Source organism: Piliocolobus tephrosceles, chromosome 3, assembly GCF_002776525.5.
Source record: "Piliocolobus tephrosceles isolate RC106 chromosome 3, ASM277652v3, whole genome shotgun sequence".
Lineage (NCBI taxonomy): Eukaryota > Metazoa > Chordata > Mammalia > Primates > Cercopithecidae > Piliocolobus > Piliocolobus tephrosceles.
The window spans coordinates 159831750-159846688 of NC_045436.1; positions in this window are offsets into that span (position 1 = coordinate 159831750).

The following is a 14939-nucleotide window of genomic DNA, read 5'->3' on the forward strand; positions in this document are numbered from 1 at the left end:
GATGCAGTGATGCAAATCAGGGTGAATCGTGGCTATCAGAACCCATTCAACATCTGTCTTCCTGACAGTTCCTTCTGCTGGGCTCTCCAGGGCAATTCTGGTTGGTTCTGAATGTCAAGACCACTCCTGGGCACTTCTGTGCAGAAGACCAATTTTGCCTCTGAGGCTTCTTCTCCACTTTCTTTGTGCTGTATCATTTGGGATACTTTGGGTTGCAAGCAACAGAGATACTAAAAAAACAATGGCTTAAACAAGACAGCAGCTTATTTCTTCCTCACATGAAGGCCCAGAAGTCAGCATTCTGGGGTTAGTGGGGTGCTTGACTAAGCCCTTAGGAACCCAGCCTCCTTCACGTTCAGACTTCTACCTTCCCCAGATCCAGTACTGTCCCTGTGGGGAGACAGGGTTGCAGCTAGAGCACCAGACCTCATACTCATGTTCCTAATAGGTGGGTGGGGGAGAAAGGCATGGAGAAGAAGGTGCTTATCAACCAACTTTGAAGGAAGGTCCCCAAAGGAGCCTAATGACAGTTTTGCCTACTTCCTATTGGCCAAAAGTTAATAAAGTTAACCATTTTGGCCACACTGCTGCAAAGCAAGCTGGGAAACGTAATCCTTATTTGGGATGGTCAGGGTCCAGCTAAAAATTGTGGGATCTATTTTTATGGAAAGAAAGGGAAAATTGAAACATTTTCATTGGGCTTTCTAACAATTTGAACCACATCTCCTCACTACCAAACTTTCCAACAGAAGAGAAATGAACATTTTCTGCAATGTGCTAGGCATCATAAACTTCCCCATAAGCTAAGTCACCCAGTCAATGAAGAAAAAGTATAGAAGAGTAGGTAAGTGTACAGTCTCTAATCCTAATTTTATTCATTTACGAATGGTGATACCAAGTAACTAAACTTCAGTTTTCTAACAAAGAAAATGGTGAAGGCCGGGTGCAGTGGCTCACATCTGTAATCCCAGCACTTTGGGAGGCTGAGGTGGACAGCTCACCTGAGGTCGGGAATTCGAGATCAGCCTGACCAACATGGAGAAACCCCATATCTACTAAGAATACAAAATTAGCCCGGCGTGGTGGCACATGCCTGTAATCCCAGCTACTTAGGAGGCTGAGGCAGGAGAATCACTTGAACCTGGGAGGCAGAGGTTGCAGTGAGGCACGATCATGCCATTGCACTCCAGCCTGGGCAACAAGAGCGAAACTCTGTCTCAAAAAAAAAGGCGGGGGGATCATGATCATGATACTTGTGTCACAGAATTGTTATGAGGATTAAAGAGAGTTGATAAAGTTCCTGACATACAGTTTGTGTCTCTAGCTTTGCCAAGTTATTTAGTGTCTCTGAGCCTTAGTTTCCTCATTGATAAAATAAAGATCTGCTTTATAAGTTTGTGATGAGGATTAGATGAGCTAATGGATATAAAGTGTTTGGCACAAGGTTTAGCTTTTACAAAAACATAGCCAGGCATGGTGGCTTATGCCTGTAATCTCAGCTACTTGGGAGGCTGGGGCAGGAGGATCAATTGAGGCCAGGAGTTTGAGACCAACCTGGGCAGCATAGCATGACCCTGTTTCTAAAATTTTGCTTTGTTTTGTTTTAATTAGCCAGGCATAGTGGTATGTGATTGTAGTCTTAGTTGCTTCAGAGGCTGAGGCAGGAGGATCGCTTGAACCCAGGAGTTTGAGGCTGAAGTGAGCTGTGACTGCACTCTAGCCTGGGCAATGGAGTGAAACCACATCTCTAAAAAAAATTTTTTTAAATGAAAACACAACGACTGGGGCTTCTATTATTTAGGACTCCCTAAATTCCTGCAGGAGATAAAATATTTCCACAAAGCTAAAAACATGTCTTTTATAAAATATAGAATGAACACGTATCAAAGTCTTACTATTCAACTCATTGAATAATAAGGGAACCAATAAGACAGCAAAGCCGATTTCAATAATATTTGAGGTATTGATAGGTAAGAGAAAAAAAAGACAGAGGCTGTTCGAATGAGATTGGTAGTTAGATACAAAAATGGTTAATGGTCTACATGGCAATAAAACCATAGCTTATCTTTTCTACCAGGAAGAAATTATTTCCATCTCGGCAGAATGAAAGTCTGTATATTAATTACATGTGATATTCAGTGTCTGGGCTGTATTCAATAGTAAATAGCAAAGTCAAACATAGATAAGTTCTCCTAGAGAATTAAATGATCCTTGGTGAAACTGGATGCGTCAGCATGACACTGAAAGGACAATGCGGAAGACTGCATTCAAACATGGCATAAAAGCCTGGCAAGGTGCCACATGCCTGTAGTCTCAGCTACGCTGGAGGCTGAGACTAGAGGATCACTTGAGCCCAGGAATTTGAGTCCAGCCTGGGCAACATAGTGAGACTCTACCTTAAAACAAACAAGCCAACATCACATGAAAAGCTCATAAATATACACAATTATAATTTGTCAATTAAAAGTAAAGTTTTTTAAAGGCGTGTAGTCTTTTTTCTTGCTCTATTTCCAAGTTTGAAAATTTTTCCTTAACAGAAGTAATTCTCAGTTTTTGAAGAGGCATTTGCTGATTTCTTAATGGTGACCTGGAGGAGAATAAGGAAGGGTTCGTAACCTCAGGGTATCACTGTCTGTCTGGGGTATGTGTGTGGGCAGGGGTGGATGCGGTAGGAAAAAGCAAGAGTGACTTGACAAGTAAATACAGTGTCCCTTGGTGCAAAGGAATGATTGTTCCTGTACCCCCATATACTGATATTTGTGCATAACAAAGTCACATTGTAGCCCCTTCAGAATCCATGTATACAAGAGAAGTTGGCCCTCTGCATCTGCAGGTTTCCAATCCAGAAAATACTATATTTTCTTTTTCTTTCTTATTTTTTAAAATTATTGTTTTTTTTTTTTTTTTTTGAGACAGATTCTCACTCTGTCCCCCAGGCTGGAGTGCAATGGCGCGATCTCGGCTCACTGCAACCTCCACCTCCTGGGTTCAAGTGATTCTCCTGCCTCAGCCTCTAGAGTAGCTGGGACCACAGGTGCCCACAACCACATCCAGCTAATTTTTGTATTTTTAGTAGAGACAGGGTTTTGACATATTGGCCAGGCTGGTCTCGAACTCCTGACCTCAGGTGATCCACCGCCTTGGTCTCTCAAAGCGCGGGGATTACAGGAGTGAGCCATCGTGCCCGGCCAGAATACTGTATTTTTGATCTGCGTTTGGTTGAAAGAAAAACTCCGGGGATAAGTGGCCCTGTGCAGTTAAACGCATGTTGTTTGAAGGTCAACTGTAACTGACTTTACTATGTGAACTGGATGATGGCTATCCAGCCCTGGGAAGACGTCCAGGGAAGTGGAAAGATGAGGAGGTAGGTGAGGAAAGGGGAGGGACCTTAAAGACCAAGAGGTCGCTGAGAAATGGCACAGAGAGAGGGTGAGGTTTGGCATAGCCTGGAAGCCGCAGGCAGCTCCTCTGGCCACAGCAGCTTTCTCATGTTTTTACAGATGAGAGGTTAATTAACTTGCTCTAAGTCCCCGGGTAGTGAGTGGAAGGACTGAGATGGTAAAAAATCCATTCTCTTTCCCCACGTCACCTTTCCTCTCCTTGCTTTTTAAAATCTGCCTTCCAGGGACAAAAGGTCTGCGCTCAGTCATTTGCACTTCAGTATTCATTTAAACCAGTACTTTGCTTCTCCTGGGGCATTCTGAATTTTCAGCCTTGTCTTTCTGAGCTGGAACGAAAGGTGTTGACCAGTGTTAAAGGAGATTCTCAGCAGGAGGAGAGGTGCTGGGGGGGGCGGGGAGCTTCCTCCCCGTCCCTGAAACCCCAGCACCTCCAGAAGACAGGCTGAAGCTGTTTAGCAACCAACAATCAGAGAGAGACAGGAGCAGGTAGAGGCCCTGCCTGCTTTATCACCCAGATGTCGCCTCCTCTTACAAGCCAGTTAGGTTTAATGAGACAATGTAGGCCTCCAGGCCCAAAGATGGAGGTAACAGGATCCTCTGAAATATTCAGACTTATCAAATTGGATGTGATTTAATTGCCTGAGTAGTTATGATAGACTAGCCCCGGCCTGAGTGGAGCCTGAGATCATTGGTGACAGGAGGTAGGGAGGCGCGGGGAGGGGAGCTGGGGAAGACAGATTAAACTCAGTAGCTCTCATCATTCCATACTTTAAAATTCTTTATCAGTGAAGTCTCTGATGCATACGGCTGGGAAGAAAATATGTTTCATTTCGCCCAGCATCTAAGTAACTCACAGTCAGAGGCCACCAGTCCACTTCTCTCCCATGATGCCAGCCTTGTTCAAGTCCAGCAGGCTCCTGACATTTCAGTGAGTCGTGCCATTGCCTCCTCCCCACCGCCCTTCATGTCGCCTGCTCACAGCCCATCCTTGTAGGTTACAGGGCTCCTCTTCCTTCGCCCAGTCTTCTACAGTCCCCCAGCTCAGGTCCAACCACAGCTTTCCTGGACTTCTTGGGTACCAGAGGAGGGGACAGCGCGGTGTCTGTCTCCCCATCCAGCCCTCTCCTCTTCCATTCATGTAATAGATATGTATCTTGAGTACCCTCCGTTTCCTGTTCTCAAGGAACTTCCATTCTAGCGGAAAAGCTGTTCCTCCTCCACTCCAGTCATGTAATGGAGAAGGAGCTACCACTTTACATGAAGCTATTCACTTACTCAGTCAAGAAGTACTGCCGAGAGCCTGCTACACGGCAGGCACTGGTGGAGGCACTGGGAGCGCAACAGAAAGAAAACAGACAAAGCTCTTGCTCCCTTGGAAATTTACCTTCTAAAGGGGTTAAGGTAGACTATAAACAAATAAATCTAAGGTGTCAGATAGTCAGAATTTCAGGGAAGGACATAAAAGGGATGGTAGGGTGGGTGCCACTGGTGTCGTTACAGCGGCCAGGGAAGCCTGCTCTAATGCGGTGGCATTTGGGCAGACCTGAAGGAGGTGGAAGCCAGGTGGATGGGCAGTTTACAGATAGAGGGCTTCCGAAGGCCAGCACAAGCCTTGGTATTGATCCTCACGGCTGTTCTTTGAGATGGGTGGGGCAGCTTCCATGGATAAAGAAACTCAGCTTCAGATAAATGACCTGAAATGATCCATCGGAAGCCACGGCATCCAGCATGGAGCCCACAGCTTCCCTTTGTAGAACTGCCCAGTTGTTGCAGAGTGCTTTGGTTTCAAGGGGTCCAAAGCTCTTGATGACCTAAGAGCTTCAACTTCTTCTTCCCTCTCCTCCCCACAGGCTGCACAATGTCCTGGTGAATCGCCTGTGACTTCAGAGCTATGCCACCTGGGTGTGAAGCTCAGGTCTGCTCTTGGTAGCTTGGTCAGTGTGCAGTACAGTGTGATTTTGGGCAAGCTGCTTAACTTCCATGGCCCTCTGTTTCCTCATCTATAGAATGGGGATATTCACAGAACCTACTTGTAGGGCCGTGGTGAGGATGAAATGATGAACGGTGCTGGCACACAGGAAATGCTATATAAGTGTCCCTAGCAATACACACACCGCACATCCTCAGTCACTGTCTGTGTTCACTGAGGTATGGGCCATGTGTGGGTGGAATTGTGTTCCCTAAAAAGATATGTTGATGTGCTAACTTGAGGTCCCTGTGAATGCAGGAAACCAAAATATGTCTTCTCAAAATAGTGAGGATTGTTAAAACAGGGGAACTGTGCCTCGGCCTCTACTTGCCTGGTGACGGACACAGAACCTTCCTTACTTAAGACACATCACTTGCTTATCAGCCCAGAGAAAGCACCCGCAGGCACCAGGAAAATCTAGGAACAGATTTTACTCTCTTCCCACATTTCCCACTGTTCTCACATTTTTCCCACACTGAAACTGCTCTCTCCTTTGTCTTGTCACTAGATAGGATTTATGGCTCTTTGTTAAAATATTATTTAGGCAAGGTTTCTACGCCACTAGCTTGAGAGAGAAATACTTTTGAACTGAGGCCTCTCCCACATGATAGAGCACGCATTAATACATTTCTGCGTGTTTCTCTTTTGCTAATCTGACTTTTGTTTTCCAGAGAGTGTCTCAAGTTAAGAACATAAAAGGGAGGGAAGAAATTATAGTTTCTCCCCTACATGAACTTATTTGGAGATAGGGTCTTTGCAGATGTAATCAAGTTAAGACGAAGTCATGTTTGATTAGGATAGGCCCTAATTAAATTTGGTTGCTGTCCTTATAAAATGAGAAGAAGAGGCCGGGCGCGGTGGCTCAAGCCTGTAATCCCAGCACTTTGGGAGGCCGAGGCGGGTGGATCACGAGGTCAGGAGATCGAGACCATCCTGGCTAACATGGTGAAACCCCGTCTCTACTAAAAATACAAAAAACTAGCCGGGCGTGGTGGCGGGCCCCTGTAGTCCCAGCTACTCGGAGGCTGAGGCGGGAGAATGGCGTGAACCCGGGAGGCGGAGCTTGCAGTGAAGTGAGCCGAGATCATGCCACTGCACTCCAGCCTGGGCGACACAGCAAGACTCCGTCTCAAAAAAAAAAAAAAAAAAAAAAAAAAATGAGAAGAGACCATGTGCGATGGCTGACACCTATAATCCAGAACTTTGGGATGCCAAGGTGGGAGGATTGTTTGAGGCCAGGAGTTTGAGACTAGCCTGAGCAACACAGCAAGACTCCATCTCTAAAAAATTAAAAATTAGCTAGGCGTGGTGGCATGCACCTGTAGCCCCAGCTACTTGGTGGGCTGAGGCAGGAGGATCACTTGAGTCCAGGAGTTCAAGGCTGCAGTGAGCTATGATGGCACCATGGCAACCTGGGTGACAGAGCGAGACCCTGTCTCTTAAAGAGGAAAAAAAGAGGAGAAAAAACCAGAGACATAGAAAGAAGGCCTTGGGATGATAAATGCAGAAATTGGAGCCATGTATCCATAAGCCAAGGAACCACCAGGATTGTTGGGAACCCCAGAAGCTAAGAAGAGGGCACGAAACAGGTTCTACCCTAGGGCCTTCAGAGGGAGCACAGCCCTGCAGAGAGCTTGAGTTTGGACCTCTGGCCTCCAGAACTGTGAGAGAATAACTTTCTGTTGTTACAGCAGCCCTAGGGCACTAGTACAGGTGACATGTATTGCTCTTCTGAAGAGCCGGGTGTCTAGAGCGGCAGAGGCCTGGGTCCTGGCATGTGTTCTTTAGGATTCCAATATCCTTAGGGACCTGCTGGTGCCGACAGTTCCAGAACCATAAGACAGAATCCCTGTGGGCCAGTTTGGAAGCAGAGAGAGGAAACTGGAAGAGCCCTTAGCCTGTGCTTGGGCTTAAAGACCTTTAGCTTGTGGCTTCAACTCTGTAACTTCTAGAGGGCATCTTGCAGGTCAGTGTGAGGTACAGAAGGTGTCACAAGCTTCCTGGCTCAAAGAAAGTGACACTTCATGAACTTTTCTGGACATCACACCATCGCTTATGAAGTTATCTTGTTAAACACAGATGAAATCAGACATACAGGCATTCACCATCACTTAAACAAAGCTCAGGTTGTAAAGTGCAAGGAAGAAAGAATCGGTGGGATCTGGCCAGGATTTGGTCCTATCTGCCACAGGACTGACACAAGACAGGGCACAGATTCCACGGGCCCCTGGCAGCCTCCCACCTCTCAGTAAAAATATTAGTACTGGCGAAAATAAAACCTCACAGGCAGATGCAATATCATTTCCCCATGGATATTCAGAATTATTGCATCTTATGGGTGGAAGGGACTTTAAAAGCCAATCTGTATCTTACAGCTGTTGAAAGCAAGGGCTTTGGAGGCAGACTCATCTGGGGTTGCATCCTGGCTCCTTGACTCTAGGGAATGACAGCTCTAAGTTTTGTGCCTTTGGGCTTGTTTCCTTTTCTGTAAAACAGGACAAGGCACTAATATTCTGGGCTCTAAAAGTGCTTATAAAATGCTTAGCATAGTTGCTGACTCATCACAAATACTGAGAAAGTGGTAGGTCTTATGAGGATTGTTGTTATTTCATCCAACTCCATGGCAATGCTGGCTTCCCCTTTGTAAAGGGGATCCTGCCTATTTCCAAATGTTGCCAGCCACGGCTCTCTGAACACCTCTACTTAGAACTTTGCTACAGGAAGATGATTCCTTGTAAATAAGCTTCCCTTAGCTGAAATTGCCCACTATGTTTGCAGCACTGTTGAACGATTAGGGGCATGGGCCCTGGCCTTACATTCAAATCCCAGCTCTTTCACTTAGGAGCTTGATGTCCTTGAGCAAATTACTTAGCCTTTCCAGTAACTAATGGTCACAGTGGTTCTACCACTCAACCTTTCAGTGCCTCAGTTTCTTAAACTGGGAGATGATGATGATGATGATGATGATGATGATGATGATGATAGTACCTACCCCATTTAGTTGTCATAAAGTTTGAATTAGGGGACATATATAAGGCATTTAGAAGAGAGCCTGACATACAGTAGAACTGAATAACTAGGTATTATTGATGTAACTTCCATCCCTCGATTTGATCTTATTATGTCCCTCCCAAGATTTGTTTTTAATCTCAATAAACTGCATCTGAATTAGGCCAGAGACCATCAAAGCACCAGCCCCAGACCTGGAGTCGGGATGGCTTTATGGGCATGTGACCTGTGCCCTCGACCAGGGCCCCGTGCTCAAGGGCCCACTCTTGCTTTAATCCTCTTCAGTCTCCATCTTGAAGTTCTTAATAATTTTTGAACGAGGTAGCCCACAATCTCATTTTACACTGGCCTTGAAAATTCTATAACTGGCCCTCCCTGGAATACTGGTATCACTGGTCTCCTGCCTTCATGAGTGAGCAGGGTTAGCAAGCAGGGGCTGCCTCAGCAGAGCCTGGTTCTCCTCCTAGCCCTGTCTTCCACTTTGTGCAGTAAGTTGGTAAGCTTGGGGCTCCATTGTTCGGGTCACCCCCTCCCTTTTCTCCCACCCATCTCTCTTCTCCTTGTCCTCTGGTTTCCACCCTTCCTTCCAACTCTCGCTGCTTCTGCTTGGTAGCCAAGCTCGGAGGTGTTTGCCCTGATCCAGACCCAGGGCCTGGGCCACCAGAGGGTTTCACCTCCTTCTTCTGGCTTGCCTCTCTCCTTCCCCTGGTGATGGTGGAAATCTTTTTGCTGGCTTGCAATGGTGAGAATGACACCGTCTCTGAAGGAATGGAAACTCATAAAGGTTGTAGAGTAAGATTTCCAGTTTCGTGGCCTAGAGGTGGGGTGTAAGGGTTCCTGATGAGAGTTGCTTGAGTGAAGGATCTGGGGGCATGGGGCTTTGCTCTCAGTTACCAAGGGAATAAGAATAATCTGTTCTCATGCATCAAACAGGAGAGTTTGCTCCCCATCTTTTGCACAAGGACAATTCCCCAGGATCAGGCATTCTCTCCTTCTCTAGTCTCTAACACAAAACAGCATCAGTTCTCAGCAGACACAGCCACCACCAGAAATTGTTTGGTACTGCTTGCTGCTTAAGAAAATTTGCGGCCGGGCGCGGTGGCTCAAGCCTGTAATCCCAGCACTTTGGGAGGCCAAGACGGGCGGATCACGAGGTCAGGAAATCGAAACCATCCTGGCTAACACAGTGAAACCCCGTCTCTACTAAAAAATACAAAAAACTAGCCGGACGAGGTGGCGAGCGCCTGTAGTCCCAGCTACTCGGGAGGCTGAGGCAGGAGAATGGCGAGAACCCGGGAGGCGGAGTTTGCAGTGAGCTGAGATCCGGCCACTGCACTCCAGCCTGGGCGACAGAGTGAGACTCTGCCTCAAAAAAAAAAAAAAAAAAAAAAAGAAAATTTCCAGGAGAAAGGAAGTAGATTCAAGATGAAACAAGGCAGTGTGTGCTTTAAGATGCAGAAAAAGCGCTAAGGGACTTGTGTTTGGAGAAGCTTGTCCCACCAAATGCAAGAAAGATGCCAGGAAGATAAAGCACAAGTGGCCTACTGCCTTGCAGAGCTGGAAACACTTCACTGGCTGGCAGAATGAGAAAAAGGGTCATCCGGAGCTCTGCCTGTGCCATGGGGGCATCCCCGGGGCTGGGGCTTGGCCAAGATTGTCTCAGTAAAAAGGGGGAAATGAGGCCTTGGAATTCCTTTCATGCTGCTTAACTGCCAGGTCCCCCGGGTTCTTGCAATCAGGCACAGAGCCTGAGACTCCTAAGAACTGCAGATGGGGCACTGGGATAATCCTCCTTCCATTTCACACTGAGTGAACTGGCTCTCAGCTGGAAGAACTGCTTCCCAAGGCGCACTCTGGGCCTCACTCCTTTAATCACCACGGGGGCAAAGTCTCCTCCAGGTTCCCCTGGTAACCAGACTCTTCACGTGGGCTCCAGGCTAGCCCTGAGGGCATCTAGAGTGACAGCCCACTGGAAGGGCAGGGCTGTCCCAGACCCCTGGGCTTGCTCCAGCCACCAGAATCTGCTCCATGGACTGAGAGCCTGGAGGTCTCCGCGGCTAGTGAGTCTCCAAAGCCCAGCACACTTCGCCAACATAGGCCCTAGTGGCAGGAAGACCCGATGTTGCTAGAATGTTTACCCAGCCACCTCAGAGTCAGAAACGCAGCTGTTCTAACCGCACCACGCCCCGGGATGTGAAACTGGGACTTGATCCAGGGGAGGCTGGCAGGGCAGTTACCTTCTCCAAGGTCAAGCCTTGGGCTAGGGCTATTAAGTTGGCAAGCTCGCCCTGGGGCCCAGGAATACCATGGGGGCTTCACTCTGCAGGGCTGGTGGGTGGAGGAGGAGAACCCCAGCTCCTGACAGGCATTGAGGTGGTGGCAAGAAGAGACCAGGCTTGGTTAAAGGGCCACAACTTGAATCTTGGCATTGCCACCGACTCCCTGGCTGAGTGTGGATGGGCCACTTCCCCTCTCTCAGCCTGGCTTCTGAGGGGCGGGAGGAGCTGGAGCAGCTTCCTAAGGGAGCTTCCAGCTCCGGTTTTTGATGATTTGAGTTTCTGGTGTCCTGAGCTGCAAATGGCATGTGGGGAATGAGGAAGCTGTAGAGAGCTGACTGGTGATTTCCCCGGAGAGTCTACGGCTGTTGGGGAAGCTCCCACTACCATAGACAGCCCGGGCCCCACTTGGCAGCCCTCAGCCTCGGATCAGCTGAAATGTGTAGGGGGAAGCGAGATGAGCTCATTAGATTCACCTGTGCAAATCGGCTCCTTTCACAGCTGAGTGTCCTGGGGAGGGAAGGGTTGAGAAGGCAGCTCAGCAGGGCAGGAAGCCCCGCATCGGAAGCCCAGGCTGACACCAAAATGAGGCTGGTAGAAGCATATTTAATGACACGGAAAAATGTTCAGTGATAGGTTAAAAAAAAAAAAGCGGGTTATAAAAAGCAGCATATGTAGGACGATCCTCTTTACGAGGAAGAAATATTTCTCTCTAAAAGTAGACACACACACACACACACATACACACACGTGCGCGCGCACACACAAGGAAAGGCCCTAAAATTCAAGGAGTGATTATCTCGGAGTGCGGGGATTTCCTGTGGCTTTTATTTTCTTCCTTTGTGCTTTTCTGTATTTTCCAAGCGTTTTGTAATCATTCAAAAAAGACTTTTTTCACAGAACGCTTGGCGTATTAACCTGCCAAATACACTGGCCTCACAGACACCCCCTTTTCCCAGGGAAGGTCCTGCCCACAGCCCTACTGAGGGTCCAGTCCTCAGGCAGCCAAGTCTTAATTTATGCACAACCATAGCAGCTTCGAAACTTCAGTATTGGAGAGACTTAAGAAGACAATCTGATTGGAAAGGAAAAATTTATATTTAAAATAAAGTTAAGACAATGTCAATTGTCCATATGAAGAAATGGGAGAGGGGCTAAAGCTTCACCAGTCTTCTCCTTGGGGTCGGCCATTACACCTTCCAGCATGCTCCTGCCCCATCTCCCTTCTGATTGGACAGGGAGTGATCAGCTGACCTGAGTGCAGCCAATCCACCCAGCAGCCTGTGCCTTATGCAAAAATAGCTGGCTGGGTCACTAAATTCTTCCCTGGCGGATTTGAGCTGAGAAATTAGGGAAGAGCCAGACAGTTAGCAGTGGGAATAGTAAATTGAAAGGCTGTAGGGAGAGGGAGCAGGAGCAGAGTAAGAGCCATGAGGAGATACAGATGGTGTACATCATGAAATAGTAGAAATAATTACTAAAATGAATAAATAAAAAGCATGGAAAAGGCAGAGATAGATTTTTTTTTTTTCCCCAGACCGAATCTTGCTCTGTTACCCAGGCTGGAGGGCAGTGGCGGATCTCAGCTCACTGCAACCTCTGCCTCCAGGGTTCAAGCAATTCTCTTGCCCCAGCCTCCCGAGTAGCTGGGATTACAGGCACATGCCACCATGCCTATCTAATGTTTGTATTTTTAGTAGAAACGGGGTTGCACCATGTTGGTCAGGCTGGTACTCCTGACCTCAGGTGATCCACCCGCCTCCGCCTCCCAAAGTGCTGGGATTACAGGCATGAGCCACCACGCCTGGCTGAGATTTTTTAAAAGGTTATAGGGATTAGAGGAAAGGATAAGTCAAATGGTAAGAAGAGCACAGAACAAAAGTGAAAGGGAACAGGGTGGCCCCGTTTCTTCATTTGAGTTCCCTCAGGAACAGACTCTGAGAAAACGATTTCAGTGCAAGTGGTTTATTTGGGAAGTGGTCTCAGGAAACTGCAGAAGAGGACTTGGGGAAGAGATACCAGAAAGGGAAGGCAGCCAGTAAGTGGCGCATTACTGAGCCAGCCACAAATGCAGTGACTGGAGCTTAACCCAGGGGGAAATTGTGTAAAATGCACACCTCAGAACTCTCCCCAACCAGGAGGTAAGGGAGTTGAAACATTTATATAGGAACTCCTGAGAGTCTTCGGTTGAGGACTGCTCCCATAGCATTTGATTCCCTGGAATTCAAACCCTGTGCTTATGGAAAGAGCCGCCTTCCACGGCTCCAGGAAAAATATTTCCTAGACACAGAGATGCAGATATACTGGCAGCTGCAATGATTAGAAGCACACGGAAAGCTCTGAGGAATACAGATGAGGCTCTGGAAGTGTCTGCCTCATCAAGAGAGAGGAGCCATACTCAGACAGATGGATCCTACAGTCCATTTGAGACGGTGAGAGAGTGCTAGCCCCTGAGCGCTTTCTTTTTTTTTTTTTTTTTTTGAGACGGAGTCTCGAGCGCTTTCTTTTTTACAAGCTTCTTGGTTCTTCAGCTTCATATAGTATGCCCCCAAGACTTGAGCCAACTGGAGGGACCCCAATTAAGATGAGGAACCTAGGAAGAGGCACCCCTCTTCTCTAGGACTCCATGCCCTCCCCAGCCTCCCACAGGGAAAGAATTGTCCTATATTATCTAGGGTCACAAGCCGTAAAAGATTGTCACCTTGGATTGATTTTTTTTTTTTTTTTAATAGAGATGAGGTCTCTCTCTGTTGCCCAGGCTGGTCTTGAACTCCTGAACTCGAGCAGTCTTCCTGCCTCAGCGTCCCAAAGTGCTGGGATTATAGTACAGGCATTGACTGATTCTTAATACAGATTTTAGATTCTCACATAGACCACTAACATTCCCTCCCCTAATTCCCAATGACCATGCTAAGAAATTCTACAACAGTTTCCCAGGCATGGGTTAAGAAGACCTAGAAAACTCCTGTGCCTGTTTACCATCATCTCCACCATCATGACTTCACTGGACAAACCTCATTGAGTTTACACTATGCTAGACAATATACCTAAGAGACATCTCAGTCTGGAAGGAAGTGGACACATACATTAAGAATTTCCTCAGAATGTGGCAAGTGTTAAAATGGAGCTGTGTTCACATGGTGGGGAGCATTAAGGCAGAACAAATGAATTCAGCTTATGGGAGTTCAAGAAGTCTTCACGGAAGGAGTGGTTTTTGGATCAGGTCTTGAGGGATGAGTAAACGTTTAGCCGGAGGGAAGGCTGGGGGATACAGGAAGTGAGACCCAGTCAGGCAGGAGGAATAGCTAAGCAAAAGCTCTGGGCTAAGAAAGAGCCTGGTGGCTTGGAGCATGGACAGAGACAGCAAAGGCTAAAAGAGAGGTGAGACTACGGAGGCCCCCACACTGATGGTGAAGGGCTTTACATATTGAGCTGAGTGTTAATTGTATTCGGTGATTACTGAGGATCCACAGAAGGTTGTCCATGAGAACTATAAAGAGCAAAATCCCTGGAAAGGTAATCATCAGTTCTTAGAGATACTTTCCCACCAGAGCACTGAGCAAACACCACATCAAAAGTTTCTTTTCTTATATTTGCTAAGTACCTGCTATGTACATAGCACTGACTAGGCACTGTGAGAATGCAACTAGTTCTCATGCACCAATACCCAGCTAATGCCACTTAAGAATAACTGGAGAAAGGCAGGGCACAGTGGCTCATGCCTGTAATCCCAGCACTTTGGGAGGCCAAGGTGGGCGAATCATGAGGTTAAGAGTTTGAGACCAGCCTGACCAATATGGTGAAACTCTGTCTCTACTAAAAATACAAAAATTAGCCAAGCGTGGTGGTGCGCGCCTGTAATACCAGCTACTCAGGAGGCTGAGGCAGGATAATCACTTGAACCAGGGAGGCAGATGTTGCAGTGAACTGAGATCACACCACTGCACACCAGCCTGGGCAACAGAGGGAGACTCCGTCAAAAAAAAAAAAAAAAAAAAAAAAAAGGATCACTGGAGAAACAAACCCAATAGGCCTAAGATTAAAGAGTTATTGTGGTGAGGGGGAAACATATAATTTATCTTAAGAGCTATAAGAGGAGTTTTTAGGGAGAGAACTACTCTTTGTTCAGCAGAACATCGTATAAACCATTTGCTGAATAGTGAGCTGAATAGTGTCTCCCTCAAATATACATCTTCTTGGAACCTCAGAATGTGACCTTATTTGGTCTTTGTAGATGTAATCAAGTGAAGATGAGATCATACTGGATTAGGATGGGCCCTAAAT